This window comes from Nicotiana sylvestris, chromosome 3 (genome assembly GCF_000393655.2).
Source record: "Nicotiana sylvestris chromosome 3, ASM39365v2, whole genome shotgun sequence".
NCBI lineage: Eukaryota > Viridiplantae > Streptophyta > Magnoliopsida > Solanales > Solanaceae > Nicotiana > Nicotiana sylvestris.
This window is the reverse complement of record NC_091059.1, coordinates 90,040,174-90,048,905: the sequence shown is the minus strand read 5'-3', so window position 1 is coordinate 90,048,905 and position 8,732 is coordinate 90,040,174. Positions and strand designations below refer to the sequence as shown.

The 8,732-nt window shown below is 40.4% G+C and overlaps 1 long non-coding RNA gene across 1 annotated transcript; it reads right to left on the bottom strand.

The window, feature by feature from the left end:
* Nucleotides 1–200: 200 nt before the first annotated feature.
* LOC138888736 (uncharacterized) lies at nt 201–6,663 on the bottom strand. Its single transcript, XR_011406097.1, has 2 exons — nt 5,516–6,663; nt 201–961 (listed from the first exon to the last, which is right to left on the bottom strand). It is a non-coding gene; the product is annotated as an uncharacterized lncRNA (long non-coding RNA).
* Nucleotides 6,664–8,732: the final 2,069 nt, after the last annotated feature.

Sequence of the window (8,732 nt, the reverse complement as noted above, 5' to 3'; positions counted from 1 at the left end):
AGTCCAAGTTGGATTATCCATATCTCTAGTTCAAATATTTTAATCAAACTAATCAAAACTTTAACTAGTTCAATTTCTTGTTAGCCAAGTTTTCCTAGACTAAATCCCTCTTTTTCAAATAAGAATGAAGTCAAATATGCATAAATCAATATTTGCAATCATTAATTTTAAGTATAAAGCATAAACAAGGCTAAATAACATCCACCCAATCAATAGCAATCACTAATATTAAACACTCATAAGTTTTACACACTAGGGTTAGATCACAACTCTACTCATAATCATTGACATGAAAAAAAAATAAAGAAGTAATTAAAGACATAAAACTAGAATTAAAGAGTAAATTAATGGGTCTTCTCTAATTGTTGCTCCAAATTGTCCAAAATGGCTAAATATAATAGCTAGCAGCTGCTACAAGACAAAAAAGTTGCCCTAAAAAAGTGTTCCTCGTCTATTTATAGTGCTCTGGAATTTGCTGACAAAAATACCCTTCGGAGGGTTTTGCGGCCACACAATTACGTATGCGGTCGACACTTTGGAATTTTGCTCTTGCAGGTGCTTTCAGATGAAGAGATTCTACGACCGCGCATAAGCTTCTGCGGTAGCACTTCAGCTTCTGCGATCGCACAATTTCGCTGCGGCTGCACTTTAAGTAGGCTTTAGACTTGTCCTATTACATCTTCTTTGATGTCTCAGGTTTTGACAGGGCGAGCTTCAAATGTGACCGCACTTTTTGGTGTACAAACCGCGCTGCTGCCAAAATCCTCTGAAGCTTCAGAGCTCCTTCTGCGTCTGCATATCATTGTCTAAGGTCGCATTTGGGTCGCATTTGCTTTTGCGGCCGCAGATGAAATTCTGCTGACCGCACTATTCTTGCACTTCTCCTCTTGACTGTTTGAACTGGAACATCTGCTCTTTGAGTTAGATTTTTTCGTTGAGCTCACATTCTCCAGCACACCTGCTGTTTACACATTTTCATTAGATTCGGAAACAAAAAATCACTACTTTCGGACTCAAAACTAAAGCAAAAAAATACTAATAAGTGGTTAAAATCCACACTTATCATTCACCCATCTTCATTTCAAGCCTGCACATATTTTTATCTAGTGATTGTAAATGTTGTATTTTACAGTCAATAATTCTTAATCATTCTTTTCTTTTGTTAAACTTTTATTTTTTTTATTATATAGGGGAGGAAAAGGGGAAGGAAAATTGTGGGAGTGAATTACAACGTAAAAAATCGAACCTTAACCGAAAAGGTAAAGTTAAGATTAGCTAATCACTGAACTACTAAGATTCTCTTTTCTTTTGTTAATTAATTAAAAAAATTATAATCTTTTAAGCATATTCATCTCAAAAAAGGATTATAATTGGCTTGAGAAAAACAAATTAATAAATTCATTACTACATTATGCACTAGTTACCAGCGTTCGTCAAAACATCCATTTTAAACTTGGGACATTAATCATACCCCACGAAGGAGCTAATCGATGGTTATAATTTAATAATGCGAAGATGTCATGATTCATGAGTTTAACTATTTGGATAAGTCGAAAACATCTGGAAAGCTATGATTGATGTATGTAGCTCATTATCACAAATTTCACACTAGAACTTATAGATTAAAGAAATATTCTCTCTTTTTTTATCATCTGCGAAAGAGTTCCGAAAAATGCTGTAATATCTAGACCTTATTCTTGAATTATTAACAACTGAACTTCGTGATTGGAAGATATCATTGCCTTTTTTTTGACATGATTTTACTTCATCTTCTCGCTATCAGAATAAATTCTCATGATAATTATATATAATGCAGTACAGTCACACGGCTCTTTAGTCGTTAAAACTTAAAAGTTATTAAGATGGGGGGGGGGGGGAATTAATATGGGGAAATCCGTAAGGGAGTAAAAGTGCACATTTAATTTAATTAATTGAGAGCTAAATAGGATCACTTGGTTATCTATAGGATAACCAAATTTAAATCAAATAATTAAAGGGTAATTTAACAACAACAACAACAACAACAACGACCCAGTATAATCCCACAAGTGGGGTCTGGGGAGGGTAATATGTACGCAGACCTTACCCCTACCCCGAAGGGTAGAGAGGCTGTTTCCAGGAGACCCTCGGCTCAAAAAAAGCAATAGGAGATAATATATTAAGTACCATAAAAATGCGTAATAAAATAACAACAATATATAGGGGATACGAAATATGAAATACAGGATACGAAATACGAACTACGAATTAGATGGCTGGTATAGTACAACTAGAAGGTAAAGCCCTGCATCAATAGACGACCACTGACATTCCTAGTCTAACTCCTAACTAGATAGTCTCTCTCAGTTGTGCTGTAGAAATATTCACCCTCTCCCCTAACCTACAACCTTAATGCTCGACCTCCATAATTCCCTATCAAGGGCCATGTCCTCCGTAATCCTAAGTCGCGTCATGTCCTGTCTGATCACCTCTCCCCAATACTTCTTAGGTCTCCCTCTACCTCTCCGCGTGCCCACTACAGCCAGTCGCTCACACCTCCTCACCGGTGCATCAGTGCTCCTCCTCTGAATGTGCCCAAACCATCTGAGTCTTACTTCCCGCATCTTGTCCTCCATGGGGGCCACACCCACCTTCTCTCGAATATCTGCATTCCTAATCTTATCCATCCTTGTATGCCCGCACATCCACCTTAACATCCTCATCTCTGCTACTTTCATCTTCTGGGTGTGTAAGTTCTTTACCGGCCAACATTCAGTTCCATACAACATGGCAGGCCTAACTACTGCTCTATAAAACTTACCTTTTAGTAACGGTGGCACTTTCTTGTCACACAAAACTCCCGACGCTAACCTCCACTTCATCCACCCCACCCCTATACGGTGTGTGACATCCTCGTCAATCTCCCCGATCCCCTGAATAACCGATCCAAGGTACTTGAAACTATCTTTCTTGGGAATGACTTGAGAGTCAAGCCTCACTTCAACTCCCGCTTCCGTCGGCTCAACTCCAAATTTGCACTCGAGGTATTCCGTCTTCGTCCTACTCAACTTGAAACCTTTAGACTCAAGAGCATGTCTCCAAATCTCTAGCCTCTCGTTGACGCCGCCTCTTGTCTCGTCAATTAGAATAATGTCATCAGCAAATAGCATGCACCATGGAACCTCCCCTTGAATATGATGAGTCAGTGCATCCATCACTAGGGCAAATAGGAATGGGCTGAGCGCAGACCCTTGGTGCAATCCCGTAATAACTGGAAAGTGTTCAGAGTCGCCTCCTACTGTCCTAACCCGAGTCTTAGCTCCATCATACATGTCTTTAATCACCCTAATATAGTTACTCGGGACCCCTTTATCCTCTAAGCAGCTCCATAAGACCTTCCTAGGAACCTTATCGTACGCTTTCTCCAGATCAATAAACACCATGTGGAGATCCTTCTTCTTATCTCTGTACTGTTCCACCATCCTCCTAATAAGGTGGATAGCTTCTGTGGTAGATCGTCCCGGCATGAACCCGAACTGGTTGTCTGAAATAGACACCGTCCTTCGCACTCTCATTTCTACCACTCTCTCCCAAACTTTCATGGTATGACTTAGTAATTTGATGCCCCTATAGTTGTTACAGCTCTGGACATCACCTTTGTTCTTATACAACGGGACCATTGTACTCCACCTCCACTCTTCAGGCATTCTATTAGTCTTGAATATAACACTAAACAATGCAGTAAGCCATTCCAAGCCTGCTTGACCCACACACCTCCACAGTTCAACCGGAATCTCGTCTGGCCCGGTAGCTCTGCCCCTTCTCATCTTACGCATTGCCTCCATGACTTCATCGATCTCAATGTCCCTACAATTACTTACTTCATGGTGACTGTCGGCATTCCTCGATCCCCCAAGTATAATATCCTGATCCCCTTCTTCACTTAGAAGTTTATGAAAGTAGGTCTGCCACCTCCTCTTAATCTGGTCATCTCCCATCAAAACTTTGCTGTCATCATCTTTTATGCACCTCACTTGGTCCAGATCCCGAGTTGTCCTCTCTCTCGCCTTAGCGAGTCGGAATAACTTCTTCTCCCCACCTTTGTTCCTTAGCTCCTCATACAGACGAGCAAAAGCTGTCGTTTTAGCCTCTGTCACTGCCATCTTCGCCTCCTTCCTAGCTACCTTATACCTTTGACTGTTCTCTCTCTTCTCCTCCTCGTCAGTGCTCCCTACTAACCTTAGGTAAGCCGCCTTCTTTGCTTCCACTTTACCTTGGACAACTGCATTCCACCACCAATCTCCTTTGTGTCCACCATAGTGTCCCGTAGATATCCCTAACACCTCTCTCGCCGCCTTTCTTATACAGTCCGCAGTCGTCGACCACATTGTGTTTGCGTCCCCACTACTTCTCCAAGCTCCCATTGCCGATAACCTTCCTTCCAACTCTTTAGCTTTATCCTTAGTTAAGGCGCCCCACCTAATCCTGGGGCGTCCTTGTACTGACCTCTTCTTCCTCCTTATCCTAATACAAATGTCCATCACCAAAAGCCTATGCTGCGTTGAGAGGGTCTCACCTGGGATAACCTTGCAGTCCTCGCACAACCTTCTGTCGCATCTCCTGAGGAGTAGATAGTCAATCTGAGTCTTCGCCACCGAACTTTGGTAAGTAACCAAATGTTCATCCCGCTTCGTAAAACTCGAGTTTGCAATGACTAGATCGAAAGCCTTGGCAAAGTCCAACAGCGCAATGCCCCCTCCGTTCCGCTCTCCGAAACCAAATCCGCCATGCACCTCAGTGTACCCACCTGCAGATAACCCAATATGACCATTGAAATCTCCTCCTATGAATAACCTCTCAGAAGGCGGTATACTACGAACAATCTCATCCAACCCCTCCCAAAATTGCCTTTTAATATCCTCATCCAAGCCTGCTTGTGGTGCGTACGCGCTAACGACATTTAAAGTACCCTCACCCACCACCAACTTTATAGTCATTAGCCTATCATTCACCCGCCTGACCTCTACCACGGACTCCCTAAGATGGCTATCTACCAGGATACCCACTCCATTCTTACCCCTCAGGACACCAGAGTACCACAACTTATACCCATCCACGTTTTTCGCCCTCGATCCGACCCACCTAGTTTCCTGGACACACGCTATATTAATCTTCCTCTTCTGCAGGATTTTCGCCAACTCTATGGATTTACTCGTTAGTGAACCTATGTTCCATGACCCGATTCTCAACCTATATGCTCCCTTGCCCCCTCTACCTACCCTGCTACCCGACCCACCCCCTGAACCCCACCCCACACTCTGCCCCACCCGAGGACATGCCCTTATTCTATCATCCCAGACTGCAGCCACTACACCTACAACAATCTAGAGAAGTCTCGCTAGTGTACAACGTACACAAATCAAACTTGAAGGAAACACGTGGTAGCTAGTATCCTAGTTCAAAGGTTTAACTATTGCGAAGTAAAATAACAGTAATTTAGCTAACACCAAAAGGGAAACAGTAAAACAGGAGGTACCAATTCCCGATAACAAAACCTGTGGCTGATTTGCTGTGCTCGATGTAGTTGTACGCTTCCGCCCACTTGCTGACAATCGCCCAGGTTGCTCTCCTTTGCCAGTGCTCGTGCGCCCAACTTGTCTCCAATACTCCGAGAATTCCTGAAAATACAGAAAATACCGCGACCAAAAAACCAGAAGGAGCTATCACCGCTACCTCTTTGCATTAATGAATCAAGGACGGAGTCGAAATGTCGGCCGGAACAATTGAACAACGATCGGAAACTCGGAATCACCACCTTGAGGGAATGAAAATAGTTCCCGTTTTTTTAAACACAGGTGGTTATAAGATAAGATAAACAGAAAAAAGGTTCACCGTCGTTTAACACTTCACTGCCGGATCACATCAAACAGATCTCTATCCAAAATAGTCAAAAAAGCATCGCACATGCAGAAACAGCTGATAGAGATGAGGAAAAGATGAGAGGAATAGCAAAGAGAGAGTTGAAAGGAGAAGTGGGTAAAAGCGATTGGAAAGTTAGGGTTTGCAAAGACTGTTGTTTTTGTCTGAAACTCCTCGGATCTACGCCGCAGGAGTTACAGAGGAAAAGAGAATCCCTCCTGGTATTCTATAAAGAAGAAAACAAAAATCATATAATTGAAAAGAGAAGAGTATTCAGATCGATAACACAATCATGCAGTTTTCGCCATTGTTAGAAGTTGTAAAAAGAAAATGGTCATGGTATAATTCGGGGATTAATGCTGATCATCAAAATAAGCAATCTTGTGAAAGATAATGTGATATAATCAATTGCATTTCAAGTAAACAAATAACAGATAGAAAAAAACTAAACCCGGATGAAGTAAAAAGTCTTGAGATAACAAACAGGAAATAGAAATGGAAATGGAAAGAAGAAGACTTACCCCCAAGAAATGCGAAGAAATGTTGAAGTAAACTGAGCAATGCAACCTCCATTTCTATTTAAGTAATGGGCAACTTATAGTATTCTCCATTTTATAGCAATCTGTTTTGCTTCTCATTTAAGCTAATTAAATGCGTTTGGCAAGTTTTTAAGAAAAATTCAACCACCCCTGGACTTGGAAAAGAAAATTAAAGGAGGAAAATGAAGCAAAGAGAAAGCCCATATACGAGAGAGGAAAAAATATATATTTCCTGCTTGATCCATCTCTTTGCCACAAGAAGAAATAACCACTTGAGGAATTTAATCAACTATCATTGTGTATTGTATATGTTTAACCAAAAAGTGGAATTTCGGTCAAAGCTTTAATTTAGAAGAACTCGGGTTACTGATAATCAAAAAATGTATAAGAGAAAGTAATTTGGCTAGCAATAAGATAATTAGAAGAAGATAAAGTAACCAATGTATTCAGATAGTCTTTTGTGTCCTTACAATTGACCCATTCTTTTCCGTTTATAGCTATCTTGGAAATATGTGTTTTGCCTTTGTCATAATAAGACCATTATAGACAATTAAAGACATTAAATGCTACGTTACATAATCATTGTATTTTAATACAGATTCTCTAATGTTTTTAGTATTTAATGCTCATTAAATACTGTATCTGTACTCTCTTGTGCTGTCAAATTCATTCTCCTTAATTCTTGGACTTAAATAAGTACGGGCGTTGAGTCTTTTGAGTATCCGCTCGTGCCTCCTCTTATGCCTCTGCTCGTATCTGTTGCAACTCGTGCCTCTTTGCCAATCATAAGTCTTTGACCAGTCTACGTATCATGACACGTCATCTTCCAATCACTTTAATATGTAAACTCAATTTTTCCCAATACAAATAGTCCCCCCACTTGCCATTTATTCATCAATTAAATATTTGGGAAGTGGAATTCATTAAAACGAGAATTTTTGTCACCATTAATGCTATAGCAGAATCAACGCTACATTTGTCACTTCCATTTAATGTTTTTCACACGTGGCACCCCTTTTACTGGTTCTGCAACTTTGCAGTGCTTTTTAGGGTTTTTTCACAGCTTCACTAACCACGAAGCGTCAGTTCTCATTTTGACTTTTCCATCATTGCACCTTTTCCTTTGACGGTTGCTTCGCAGTATAAATATAGTTTTCTTCTTTGTTTTTATCTCATAAAGTTCTCAAAATATTCAGTTCTTTGTTTATTTCTTCCTCGTACTATCATGTCTTCATCAAACCCTAACCCTAGAAGGGTCGCCATAGATGATAACTTCCCTAATGCCCCCAGTAGGAGCAGAAGAAGAGGTACGCTTCGTAATTTAGGATCTTCATCCTTGCGTGGTTCTTCTCTTCATTCGCCTAGTTCTGGCCCTTCTTCTAGAACTAGAGGTTCTCTTTCACACAGATCTTCTTCTAGAGGTAAGGAATCTTCTGAACCTCTAGTAGAGGAGAGGAACTATCTTTCTATAATGACAGAGAATCTCTTAGAAATCAAGTATCTTCTTTAGATCGTGCTGATATCTATCTCACTCAAATTACTGAAGGTTTGATTTCTTTAGTTCGTAGAGACTGCCACTGGAGTCATGACTTTCCTATCATTATTCACAATCCGAATCAAAGAATTACCTCTTACTTAACCGGATTTTCCTTTGTCTATACGTACCCTTTCACATTAGGATTCAAACCTGCTATTGATCCTGTTATTCTCGAGTTCAGTCGTTTCTTTGATATTTGCTTAGGTCAAATTGGCCCAATAATATGGAGGGTTGTTGCATGTTTGAGGTATTTGACCAACATAACTAGTGTGCCTTTTACTTTCCCATATCTAATTCATCTTTACTCCCCTAGACTCTTTCGCAATGGTGTTTTTACACTAGTAGCCAGGAGCAAAAGAGTTCTAGTTAGCCCTGAAGATGACAAAGACCGTGTCTGGTATGCCAGGTTTGTTGCTTCCCCCACTGTTGGTTTAGTGAGTGATGAGAACGTTCCCTTCCCTGAGAAGTGGAATTTTGCACGTGAGTCTTCTAACTTTCTCATACCTTTTTCTTCAATTTTGTTGATTTTTCTAATTTTACTTTTCTTTTCTAGCAACCATGAGAGGTGTGTAAGATGTTCCCAATTTCCTTGTGATTGGGTAGGAAAGCTGTTGAGTATTGTACCAATGGATGGTAGATCTTGGAAGACCCTTTCCCAACGTTTTGGTTGGAAAGTAAAAATTCATGGTAAAAGTTTTTATTTTATTTTACATATTGTTTTTTCCCGAACTTATCTCAATCCTTCTTTCTATCAGGAT